Here is a 13,618-nt window from a genome sequence, read left to right as displayed (position 1 = left end):
GGGTATCGGGAAGCTTCGTTGTCATAGTCCCCTCGTTCGGCCTACATTAACGTTAACCAAAAACTCAAACAATCACGCATAACTGGAGATCGGAAAAGGGTTCGAAAATGTAATTTGAAAGCAAGATTGGTAAACAAACAGTGACAATACTTCAGCAGAAATATGAAAAAATGAGAGAATAAGTGGTTCTAGTACTTGGAAAGCAATAGGCTAACGTTGTATCCACTAATAGGCCAATTTTTGTACCGTAGACCAACGTTGCATACCATCATCGCATCGAATCATTTTAACGTAATTTAGTAAGATCTTGAAAATTTACGTTAGTTTACTTCCAATTATAGAAACATGCACTGCCTAGAGTGCGAGATAGGGTCTACACAACATGTCTAGTGCTATTAATTCAGGAGTTATGGTCAAAATTGTCAAGGCGGCTGGCATATTAGGCCAAGGAATGGTACACATACCCTACACAGTATTCGATACTGCTTAACAGTTCAGCTGTATGTGGAAGGTATAAAACATACTCACATGAATTCTTGAATACTACTGCCGGTATCATAAAACTCTCCAGGTAAGTATTTAACGCGGTAACATTTTGCGTCTATGTCTGTTCTATTTTTAGAGCATTCAGTTGGGGAAAAATATGGCTTAGTTAGTTTGAGCTAAGTACGCTCAAAGCAGGGGATAGAGACCCACAGGAAACTTTAAGAATGTGATATACAAGAGAAACTGTAATTATTTTACATATAGGGTGTGGTGCTTCCTGACTATCATCAACATTATAGGTTGAGAATCAAACAAACTAAGATTGTTTTTCAATGTTCATTAACCTAAATTTTGGTAGTCTAAATGACGTTAATTTTCAACACATTGCTGATTCAGCTTCAAAAAAAATGTTAGCCAAACTTTTGTTAATTTCACTAGCAACCATCATATAAACATCTGGATAAATCCACTTATCGGAGATAGGGCGTTTTCAATTGTGTCAATTGGCATATTAGATTCGATAATTGAAGATTTCTCTCGAAAATTGATTTTTACAATTAAATCATAGCCATACGGCACAACTTTGTACCGGAGTCTATGCAAAAAACGACTACTAAAAATATAGAAGTAAAAAAAATGTTGATCACGCTCAGCTTAGCAGTTACCCTTCTTCTTCCTTATGTTTATCGGGCCTGTAAGCATCTGTGGCCAAAAGATATTAGGAATGTAAATAACAAAGATGTTATTTGGGTAGTTAATTCTTGCGCTTCAAAGGGCCCACATTATCCGCAAAGATTGTTTAGATTTCATTAGAACGTTGTTTCAGGGAACATCCAAGCAAGGGGAATTGCCCCCAACAAAGTTTTACAACCTTGTTTTTCGAGCTGACTATATTCACGGCTCCCAAAGACAATGATCTGAAACAAATAAGTTCCATTTAGCTAAATGAAACGGCCAAGTGCAACAACCACCGTCATCATCATCGGCGGAATTGCGGTTATCCATATAGGAGAAGTAAACGACGACGACGACGACAGAGGCGCTCAAATAATCGCAAATATTGGACCGTTCAATTAGTGCCCAGCCCCAGCCCGGCGGCTAGCAGCACGTTGTCTTAGTCGACTCGGTTTGTGGTTGGTTGTCCTCCACACAGTAGGAGAATTCAAGAACGCCATCAGCGCGCCCCGGCTGGTCATCAATTTCAATTATTATTGTTCGTTTGCTGGGGTTTTTAGTACCTCCTTGGCACGGTTCGAGAGGCACGATGTGTGTGATGTATCGGTATCGATCGTTGGGCTGCTGTCTCTCTTAGTTAGAATGCGCTCTTGATTTTAAGTACAGTATCTTCCCATTATTTTGGTGGAAAAAAATTTCTTCAGACTAAAAACTTAAAACTATTTTTATAATTTCAGCAACCATTATGTTGAGGTTTGATTTGTCTTGGAGATGTTTTAAAGATCCTTATAAAATCTAGATTATTTTTTATCATTTTTATGGTGGTAAAATTGTAGGCTTCTTTAAATCTAAGTGTAGACACGGTGTGCCGAAAACCGTTATTAACAAATAAAAATGTCCACCCAAACGGCACCCGGCATTCGAAAGGTATACTATTCTAGTATCTCCTCTGAAAATTTGAAAATCTTTCATCGAGGGAAACTAAAATTTTTGTGATTTGAAGATTTTGGGTCATTTCAATAGAATTTCCTTATATGAGTAAATATGCACGCACGGTGTGCCTGATACCACAATTAACAAATAAAAATGTACTCCAAACTAACACCCGGAATTCGAAAGACATACTATTCTAGTATCTCCTCCGAAAATTTGAAAATGTTTTATCGAGGAAAACCAAAGTTTAAATTGTTTGAAAATTTTCCTGTATTTTCATAGAATTAGCTCATATATGAAAATATTGTCATAGGATGGTTCATTGGCTCTACAAATCATAAACAAAATATTAATGAGTTTCACAAACACCATTCCAAAGATACAACATTCAAACAACTTCTGAAAATATAAGATATATGATAAAGTATATTGAAAATGTAGTAACTTCATAGAATATTACTGCAATTTCTCATGTTAATCATTCCTCGCAATGATTTATTTTATAACTCATCTAAAACTTTGATTATATTTCACATTTTTTGCAATACTGTTACAAAACTCAGTAGGTGTTTTTAACTTGTTTATAGATAAAGCGATAGTATCCATATCTCCAATGAAATTGAAATCAAACTAAAAATTATTGTTACTGATGATCATTCAAATTAAATTTTTTTTAATTTCACGGAAGACACGTTAGTAACATGACGTACAAAAGCTGGCATTTAGGTTTAGTTTAAAACAACGATATATCAACGATTTACAAAGCTTCATAAGAATACCAAAACCTTGTGCTGTTAATTCACCCTCACTCTCGTTTCACCATGAAACGTTCTCAAATTCACCGACAAGATACCAACATATTTACAACGTGATTTAAAACAAAAAAAAACGGTGCCAAACTCTTATTATGCCAAAAGTTTATGTAATCAACGCTCACGGCGTGCCACATTTTAATTTGTATTCGACTAGTAGGTAGAACTATGAAATATTAATTAGATGTAATTGACATTCCTCTCAATGAAATGTTGTCAAATTTTCAGAGAAGTTGCTTGAATATTTATTGTACGTTTTGGAATTAGTGAAACTCATGACACCGTTCAACACTAGTTTGCGTTATGGAATGAGAAAAAAAATAATAGGGGTATGTGACCCTAGAAACCCTGTGCGTATATTAATTCTCGCGCTCAGTAGCATACGGGCGTATCTACAATGATCGATTTCCCTTCATCGTTTTTCTCTTTGGTTAATAACTTGGCCGGCAAATCATTTTTGTTTGTTTTTGTTGTTTTAGATGCTAGTCCTAGTCGTCCTTCACCGAAATACACCGATAGATCATCCGACTATTGGTCGTATTTCCCGGAATAATCCGAAGAGAAAATCGATGAGAAGAAATCGATCATTGTAGATACGCATGTATGATACTAAACGCGAGAATTGAACACCCCAAGTTCTAAATTAAAACTTCGGTCTTGAACTGTGAAGTCCCGTTCCAATATTTTTCGAAAATTATTTCACTATCACACTTCTAAGATTCCATGTTTATGATATGAAGAGCACCGTATGATAATATTCCCATATATGAGTTAATTCTATGAAAATAGAAAAAAATCTTCAAACAGTAAAAACTTCGGTTTCCCTCGATAATTTTTTTTTCATATTTTCGGAGGAGATACTAGAATAGTAAATCTTTCGAATGCCGGGTGTTAGTTTGGAGTACATTTTTATTTGTTAATAGAGATATGAGGCACACCGTGCATATTTACTCATATAAGAAAATCCTATGGAAATGACTCAAAATCTTCAAATCACAAAAACTTTAGTTTCCCTCGATGAAAGATTTTAAAAATTTCAGAGGAGATACTAGAATAGTGTATCTTTCGAATGCCGGGTGCCGTTTGGGTGGACATTTTTATTTGTTAATAACGGTTTTCGGCACACCGTGTAGAATTAGCGTGATGTTAAAATACACATAAATAAAAACAAAAAAAACCTAAAATCTGGCCCTAGTAACTAGAACAATCAGACAGTTTTAAACTTAAGTTGACTAGATTTGGCCACATATGAAATACATATACTCATGTTCAACATGTGAGCTACTTGTAAGTACCCAAGTAACAAAATTAATTTTATGATTTTGAAGTATTCTTCAACACCTGTGCTTTAATACCATGCATAAACCAAATTGCTCTGCAACACGACATCAACTCAACCATAAGCCCGCCATAAGACCAAAGAGGCCCATCCTAAGATGCTCTTGGAGAGTTGTTTTAAAATTTCTCTTAAAACTTGTTGTACTTCCCAAGTTGTCCTCAAGGCGAATTGCTCTCTCCTTGTAGAATTCTTCAAGTACACGATAAAACGATAATAAATTTGTCAGTGTTGTTGCTGATGCAGCTTTTATGTCGACATAAAAGATTGATGAAATAAATTGAAAAAAAAAAACACATTGAAAATGACACATTATTGTAATTGGGATTAATTTATTACACTAATTGGAAATATTTCCGTGGTGTAACAGGGATGCCAAATGCCAAGCAAAATTCATCGTATATATGTTGTAAGGTACTTCCAAAAATTACAACGCGCTTCTATTATAATGCACTAATAAAATATTTAAACATATTATTTCTGGTCATGAGAACATTGTTCATGAGTTTAATCAACATGGCTTCCATTAAAATCTAGGCCGGTGGTCGGTCCATTATCGATGGTTTTAATCAACATCACCATAAGATCGTCTTAAACTTCTTTCAACTCATGCCAGAGCTAAAAACATAACTCAAGAATACTAGGATTTATAAGGTTGTCAATGCAGCCTGGTTGGCCTCCATCAAGAACGTCTTAAATTTATTTCATCTTAAGCAAGGGTGAAAAGTATTTTTCAGGAGTACTCAGGTTTATAACATTCTTGATGTTCTTCTTCTTGGCGTAACGTCCTCACCGGGACAAAGCCTGCACATTCTTGATGTAGGTTTATGCAAACTCCGCCGAGAACGTAATAAATCATGTACGCCAAATTGTAAACAAACAATAAATTATCCCACCGCGGTGGATTTTTTGAATCTCGTCCGATTAATTTTATCATCAGCCCGGTACCGTTGCCAACTAGGCAGACCTTTTTCGATAACCGACCTTGATGCGGTACAGTGCCTCATTCCTCCGGTCAGCATTTCCAACTGGTAAGTAGTTGTTGATTTTACAGATCGATGGTTGCAACCCGAATTGCACGGGAATCGCCGTCCTCGATGACCTGGACCGATGATCAAAATCAAAATCTTATGCTTGAGTTTTTTATTGTATTTTTCATGTACCAAACTGTTCTTATGCGAGAACAGTTGCTCTTGATCAAGAACGGATGAATGAAGTTAACTACAAGAGCCTTATAAAACTGAAAATAGGTTCAACAGTTCTTGTTGTGTTTATGGTTTTATGAACTGAACCTCAAGTATTCTTGAAGGTGTTTTTAAAACCAAATATTGACGAAGAATAGTTGTGCTCAGCTCAAACTCCCATAAGATCAACTAGAATATGCAATGTTCCGATAAAACTTTCATGAAAACAAATAAAACCAAATAGAATCAAGATTGTTACTTGGGTATGTAAGTAAGTAAGTAAGTAAGTAAGTAAGTAAGTAAGTAAGTAAATAAGTAAGTGAGTAAGTAAGTAAGTAAGTAAGTAAGTAAGTAAGTAAGTATGTAAGTACGTAAGTAGGTACATTGCATAAAATGCATTCTAACATTTTAGGTTTCGTAAGGCAAATCTGTACGAGGCAAAGCTAATACCTACTACTTATCTTTAATGTATACCAGTAGTGTCATGTGCCAATGTTATCAAAAATGAAACGTCACTGTACAGTCACATCGATATCATTCGAAAAGGAATGGTTCTAACCGGCTTTTAACGATTGTTGACATCGAGCGAGACGATAGTTGACGAGAAATATCGAAATATCGAAACATTCCGCTATGGTTCTAATTGAAAGACACGAAAATGTCTAATCTTAAAACCGTGAATTGATCATATGATGTGTAAATGGTTACGTGATGGGTCTTGGCTGGAGTAGACTACTAATTAAACCGTGAGTCATTCCAATAGAGAACATGCTGAAGCAAATGAATCGGTTTGAAAAGCGAATGGCTGCCTTAACATTTCAAAGTCTCTCAAGATTTAATTGTGTGTCTGGAGACGGGCTAACTTTGGGATGAAAGTCTTTCTAGTAAAGAATAACAATAACACTAGTTTACAACATTTTTGAACTCGGTAAGCTGATGATCATTTTTGGTGTAGAATCCTGCTCTGAGTTCGAAAACGCGAAGGAAAAAAATTACAGCAGAGCAGAATTTTTTCGACTTTCCATACAAGGTTGATGATTTGAAATCGATTTTTGTTCTATTTTTAAGCAACGTCGCTCACTTCACACTTCTCATTCTCCGTAATCAATGCTTCGATTGAGCTGATTTTTTTACTGTAACTCGCCTACATATGATACGTCAAATAGACGTTGAGAAAGAATTTTTATATTGATTTTTTCTTATTGAAAAAAAAATACATTTCTGCATATATTTTTGGAAATTTAGCTAAAATTTAAGGAGATCGTTCCTAAAACTCGCCAATATCTTGAATTTCATCAATCTGACGCAAAACATGCATTCAGATGATCGAATGGTATTGTATTCAACTTTTAATTTATGGAAAAAGATTTGAAATCAGTTGAACAAAACGCAAGATATTTGAATTTTAGTAAATTCCATATTTTTCAAAGTTGTAAAACTCAATATTAAGCTAAAACTTAAAAACTGCTCTACTTAAAATTTTTTGAAGCACGGTTTCGAAATCAGTGCTAAATTGTACAAACTGATGATAAATCGACTGATTTGGTGGAATTGATTATGTTTGGCTACGCAGTCATTTATTGAACGACGTTCTTTATTTGCCCGACGTTTCGACACGGGGATTGTGTCTTCCTCAGGGGGTACTGTAATTTTACATATATTCTAATTGTTTGTGTTTATGTCTAATTGTTTTAACTTACAATATTTGTGTCGTTATTAGTCCTATGTTTGGTCTAACTATTACTGTCGGGTTCAGCGGTTTTTGGTACATGCTGTATTGTACTAAATTGTACTTCAAAAATTTTGGTCGTTGACAGAAGTTCACTACTTTCGTTTTATTTTGTAAACTTGTGTAATAATAATTTGATGATTTAACAATATAATATCCTTGCATATACCTATAATTCACTAAGAATTTGTATCAAAATTCTTCCTAGCTCTGTCGAAGGCTTAACCTAATAACAAAATCGTATTTAAAGTGTCTGGGCTCGAAAATCAGTATAACCGTTTAATTTTTCATTAAAATATTGTTTTCGTCCCTGTCATAAAATATCTTTATTCAAAGATGAAGATGATGATTAACCTGGGCTTGTTAGGGGAATATCTGTAAATAAAAGAAAATCGGGTTAAGTACGGTTCCTTTGAATTCCACTAAGAATTTGCATCCTTTGACAGATACGTATTTCGACCTCAACTGTAAGGTCGTCTTCAGTGTCTTGTACTTGACTCGACTGAAGAGATCCATCGCATTCTACACGTCTCATACATCATAGGTAAAAATAATAGGTAGCTTAATCTAGGTAGTTTTTTTTTTTTTTTTTTTTTTTCCCGAGCATGCAAAAACTTATATTTATATTAACCTCCACCATAGAATAGGTAAAATTTCCCTCCACCACCGAATAGGTACATTTCCCTCCAGCACAGGATAGGTAAACAAAGTTCATGTATCACAGGTACATTATGAGACGCACGCCATACGAGAGTGCTTAGGGGGTAATAATTTGAAAAGCCACGAACTTCCATTGCCTTGATCCTTATTCAACAGCGTGTTAGGTACCTGTTTGTATATCTCTAGACTCTCAGCAACGTCCAATTTCCAAGGTGAAGTTACATTTCGCAAAATTTGAATATCCTCTGTAGTTACCGGGTGGCCCTCCTCAAAGACATGTTCAGCAACTTTCGACCTGAAATCGTATTCCAAACCTCTATTCACTGTCCTCTGCGCCTTTCCCACCTCCGCCATATGTTCCCTGAATCTAACCTCCAAAGACCGTTTTGTTTGACCAACGTAGACCATATCACAATGGGAGCAACTGATTTTGTAAACGCCAGCCTTGTTTAGGGTGTTGACCGGATCCTTTGTAGAGCCTAATGAAGTCTTCAACTGATTGCTTCTGCTAGAAAATACTAAATCGATCCCGAAATTTCTGAACCTAGAACGTAAATTATTAGTGATGTGTTGATCGAAGGGGACTGATACTCGCTTCAAAGATTCTGAAATAGGGGTAAGAGTTGTTAGGGATCCTCGATATCGCAACCTCTCCTTTTTGTCAATGATGGCCTGAATTGTCCTCTCCTTATATCCGTTGATTTTCGCTGTTTCGAATATGTGAGTGAGTTCCTTATTCTTCCCGTCATCGCTTAGAGGTAGAGTCTGCATTCGGTGAACCATGTGGTAAAAAGCTGCCATCTTATGTTGGAAGGAGTGATTCGACAAATAGGGGATGACACGCATGGTATTGGTAGGTTTCCTGTAAATCTCGAATTCGAACGACGAACTGTCTTCCCTCTTAACTAATAGATCCAAAAATGGAAGTTTTCCCTCCTTTTCTTCCTCGTGAGTGAACCTGATATCCTTATGTACATTGTTGATGACCTCTAGAACCTTAGATAAAGCTTCCCGTTTGATCACACTGAAAATATCGTCGACGTACCTCCACCATTTCTCCGGAAGTAAACCTTGCTCCTTAAGCTTGGTTTCTAAATTTGCCATGAAAAGCTCGCATAAAAATGGGGATAGGGGATTTCCCATGGGGGCGCCTTTGGTCTGCTTGTAGAACTGTCCACGGAATTGGAAGTAATTCTCATCCATGCACAGTCTGGCCAAACGTAAATAAGTCCTAACTTTTCCTTTCCAAGCTGCGTCAGATGAAGATGTTATGCACCAACTTCAAAACGGTGTTGCACAAGCATCGCAACGGTTTAGAATGAAAATGTAGAAAACAATTGCTTCTAGTGAAATTAGTCCTTCTTTTGGCATAAAAAAATGACAAAATGGTACACTCGTTTTTACACTCCAAGCTTGTATTGTTTTATTATTTTCATTAAATGACTTTTTTGTGTTTTATCCTTTTGTCGTAGATTGATCACACAATCACACAAAAGTCTGTATTACACTGAGGGTACATTGTAAATTATGATGCGACCTTGGATACAACTTATACTCATAGCTATACTTGTCATTTATAGGCAGGGAATACACCGAACAGTAAAAACTACTTATAACTATTATTACTTTAATGATAGTGATTGTAACAGTTGCTATTCATGCACAAAATAAAACGGAATTCCGAAAATGTCGTGGCGCACCAAAGTTTTTAACATTTTTTTTTTTTAATTTTGGGTAACTATCACTTTACAATGTGCAAGACAAAATCGTGAATCACTTCTCTAATATCATGTTTTCAGAATTCAATATTTGGAAAACTAACTATTTTTTTTTTTTTTATTAATTTCTCAAAGATAGTTTAAATATTTGTAAGATTTCAAAAATCATGTTGATTTCATCATAGGAGTTTTAAAAATAAGAAGAAACTCAGATGTAAAGGTAAAACAAGCTGCTGAATTTCAACAATTCAGCCAAAAATTCTAAAGCGTTTGCAATAATTAAAGAATTCTTATTGAATGAAAATGACTACACAGAACTTGACCAAAGCTTCAACTTTTTGCGGAATTTGCAAAGCAACACTTTTATTTATTTTGGAAAATTTTGGCAAACTGGGACACATGAAGAGATTGTAAAGACCTGCCAGGTGGGCTTTGATTGAATTTATTTTCATAATTTTCAACTTAACCCTTTGGGCCTGGATTGACCATATATAACCCCATTGATGAAACCGAGCATAACAAACTTATTCGAGTTCAGCGTGGTTGCGGCAGTACTGATGAAACAGTCCGGTTCGAAAAGGTCAAAGCTAGCTCTTCACACTACCAGATCGGCAAACCTGCATGGCGCTAAGCTGAACGGGGTTTATCCTTGTGCATGCCAAATATTGTACAAATTCCATGGAAGTTTGAGGAAGTCCTTCAACGGTGGAAGTACTGGAAGAACATCTGGAAGCTCAAAAGAAGAAGGCCAAGGCTCTAGGGAGAGCGTAGATTTAGAAAGAAGAAAAATATAAGGGTTATTTTTGGCTTGTCGCGAAACCTGATAGTCAGTATGAGATCATTATTAGGATCTGACAATTTACGATGCCATGAACAATATTTTTTTGTAAATTTCTAGCCTTTTCATATTGTTTGGGAGCTATGTAACCCTTTAACCCACCCTGAGAGACGCCTCTGCTGAAACATTTCATCCAATATGAGGATCTTCTGAGAATGAGCAGAGAGTATACAAATTACGTCATCATTACACGATCGAAGCGGGTCGATCGGCAAAAGACTTGGCTTTGTAAGATTCAGTGCAGTTTCAGGCAATAAGGTGAACGGTCACCAAGGCTTTTATATCAAGACAAATTTTGTATATAATGTAATATAATACCTGACTAGTTAAATAAATGTAGTTTGTGTTCAATAAATAGTGTAAATGTAAAAATACTGTTTTAATGTGACCTACGCGGAAGAAATCGGAGAACACTGGAAGGATCCAGCAGGAAGCACTTGGAGAGCTAAATCCCCCTCAATTCTGGATCGCGGAGATGGACAGCAAAAGGAAAGTACTTACCCCCAAGGATTGTTCTTCTGGAGGCCTTACCCCTTTACATGTTGTGGGCGGTGGATCGAGCCCCAACACATATCGTCTAAATATTACTTAGGGTCGGTACCTTCACCCCGGCTTAACCAATAAGCTTAAGGTATAGTTTAAACCGGTTAAGAAATTTTCCTCTAATAGTATTGACTGTTACTTTTTAGTGGCATGCTAATTAACGAAAAAAATGCAAATAGCTAACAACAAAATATACCCGTAAAATCGAACCTTTTCCCCGGATAATTTAACCCAAGGATAATCGAGCCCGAAGTGTATTATAGTTATAATTATATGTGATTTTTTCTGGATATTCTCAAAATTTTTGGTCGAACTTTGATTATCCGGAGTCGCGTTTAGGAGCTTCCCAAACGTGTCGAACGAAATGTGTGTTTGGGTAGTTTTAAAATGGTTTCGAGCCCTATTTGCACGATCATTTTTTTTTGTATCCTGCATCCATTTCCCCATATATTTCCAGAAATACTTTTATAAACTTTATGCAGTAAAAAAAATGGAGTACATAGCTCAATTTTTTAGAGCACCGATTTGAAGAACCGTTAAATAGATTTGGTTGAAAATATATCACGAAGGTTATAATGTAGGGTAATTCATGTATTTTGGACAGGCTGAGGACAACGTTGGAAAAATCGTCTCCTTGCTTTCTTAGAAAGCAATTGATTATTTTGCAAAGTTACTAATACGCCTTAACTAATACGCCTTAAAAACCTTAACGAAAGCATTTTAAACTGAGAAAATCACAATTTCCAATCGCCTGCTCGAATTGCATTTTGGACACCACATATATGTTTTGGACACCCTCAGGTATATATAATTTGGACAGGGTAATTATCTCAATGCTTAGCCATGAATAATGCTAAATCAACAAACTTCTAAATTCACAAATATTTTCTTACAAATGATCAAATTTCTCCGCTTAACAGGCATCTATTTTGATAACTATTAAAGTTTTTGCTAAAATCGAGGAAATATCGCCAGACCCACAGAGTATGCCTCCAAGTATGCAATCGCACAGCGTCCCCATGTAGTTCGTCAAGTGGCCATAATATATTTACAGTAGAAAACTTGTAATGTATTTTGGACACCATTTATTTTAAGCGTTCTAGATGAATGTTAAGAGATTGGCTGCCTAATGCTACTTTATTGAACATTTTTCATTGCAATAAGGCCTTTAAATTTCTTACAATTATTAATTCAACGATTTTGAGGTGAATATTGTATGTGACTGTGAAGTGTATGTCGTCTTTCATACCTGTGCATTTGAGGGGTTTTAATGAAACAATTTACATTTTCGATAATTTTAAAGTAAATTCTTAATTATTAAGCGTATTTTCAACGTAACTATCAGAATAGAGTCTGTTTGATCCAAAAATCAATATTGAGAAGTATCTACTTTTATTAGCTCTCCGGAACAAGACATACATCGCCGTGCATGTCCAAATTACATACATGTCCAAATTATATTTTTTACCTTAGGTGCATACATCTTTAATTATTAATTATCGATTTTTTCGGCTTAACCAGCCGAGTGGAACTTTTACTTAATTCTAAAAACTACAGTTTACAAATACTGGCGTGAGTGAGAAATGAACAAATTGGAGTGGAATTTGCGAAAAAGATACTTGTCCTTTGGGTGAGACTCAAACTCACGACTCCTAATCACTAGACAGGTGCGTTGCCAATTACACGAGAACGCTCGAAGATGTAGGGACTAACCTGCACAGCTAAAAAATGTTACATCATATAACCTGTAACAAAAGGACCCCGTCATTTCGCACACATGTTTCCATCGGTTTTTAAATTTATAGCTTGCTCTCAGTATGAAGCTTGCGTTCAATATTCCATACAAGTAATTGTTTGATGTAAAACTCAGTGAGAGGGAATAGATATGTATGCGTCAAATTTATTTAAGTCGGTTGTAGTTTTCAGAAATTTTTGCTGTGTGAATTCAAATTCAGCTCGAAATTCTGAGTTTATCTTTTCCACAGACCGCACTTCTTTCGGATGAATTAGATGTACATCCACACTACGCATCTATTGTATATGTAAAGCCAATCAATGGCACAAATTTCCCAAATAGAGGAGATCGTGCCTCTGGAGCCGATCTACTGATATCTAAAGCCTAAGCGAGAGTGTATTGTTTTTAGTGTGTTGGAAGTCCACACACTTCTCATCAACGACTGTGTCCCTCATGTACCTCCTTCCCCCTTCCAAACAGCGATGTAGGCTTTCCGAAAAAAAAGTGGAAAAGTAATGGTGGAAGATTCCAAAAACAGGGACCGAATTCTAGGCCACCCGAGGTAGGAGATTGTCCGCATCACGACGGTTCAAAAGCGAACGGACTAAATCTGACTAGGAAACCTGTACCTATTGAATCCTTGAAAAAGGTCCAAAGCGGACCAAAACGTCGGGAAAAAACATAAATTAGTGCTTTTGATTCCCCCAAAAGACTGCAAAGCCAACATTCCGAAGCAAGTGTCAATTGATACATATCAATTGGCATTTTTCGAAGATAGTCGATGACATTGACCTCAAAGATTGAAGTGAGAGCGTTTTTTACATTTTCAGCACTGAGAGATAGATTGCAGTTTATTTTCAGTGAGAATCTCTGAAAAAAATCACTTGAAAACCGTGCAAATGATGGCTTAATTTCTTTCCAGAAATTAGTAAAAAATCTTGCATATATCTCGTATTCAATTGAATTGTA

The sequence above is a fragment of the Aedes albopictus genome, chromosome 3, assembly GCF_035046485.1.
Source record: "Aedes albopictus strain Foshan chromosome 3, AalbF5, whole genome shotgun sequence".
NCBI classification, from domain to species: domain Eukaryota; kingdom Metazoa; phylum Arthropoda; class Insecta; order Diptera; family Culicidae; genus Aedes; species Aedes albopictus.
This window is presented reverse-complemented; position numbering follows the sequence as displayed.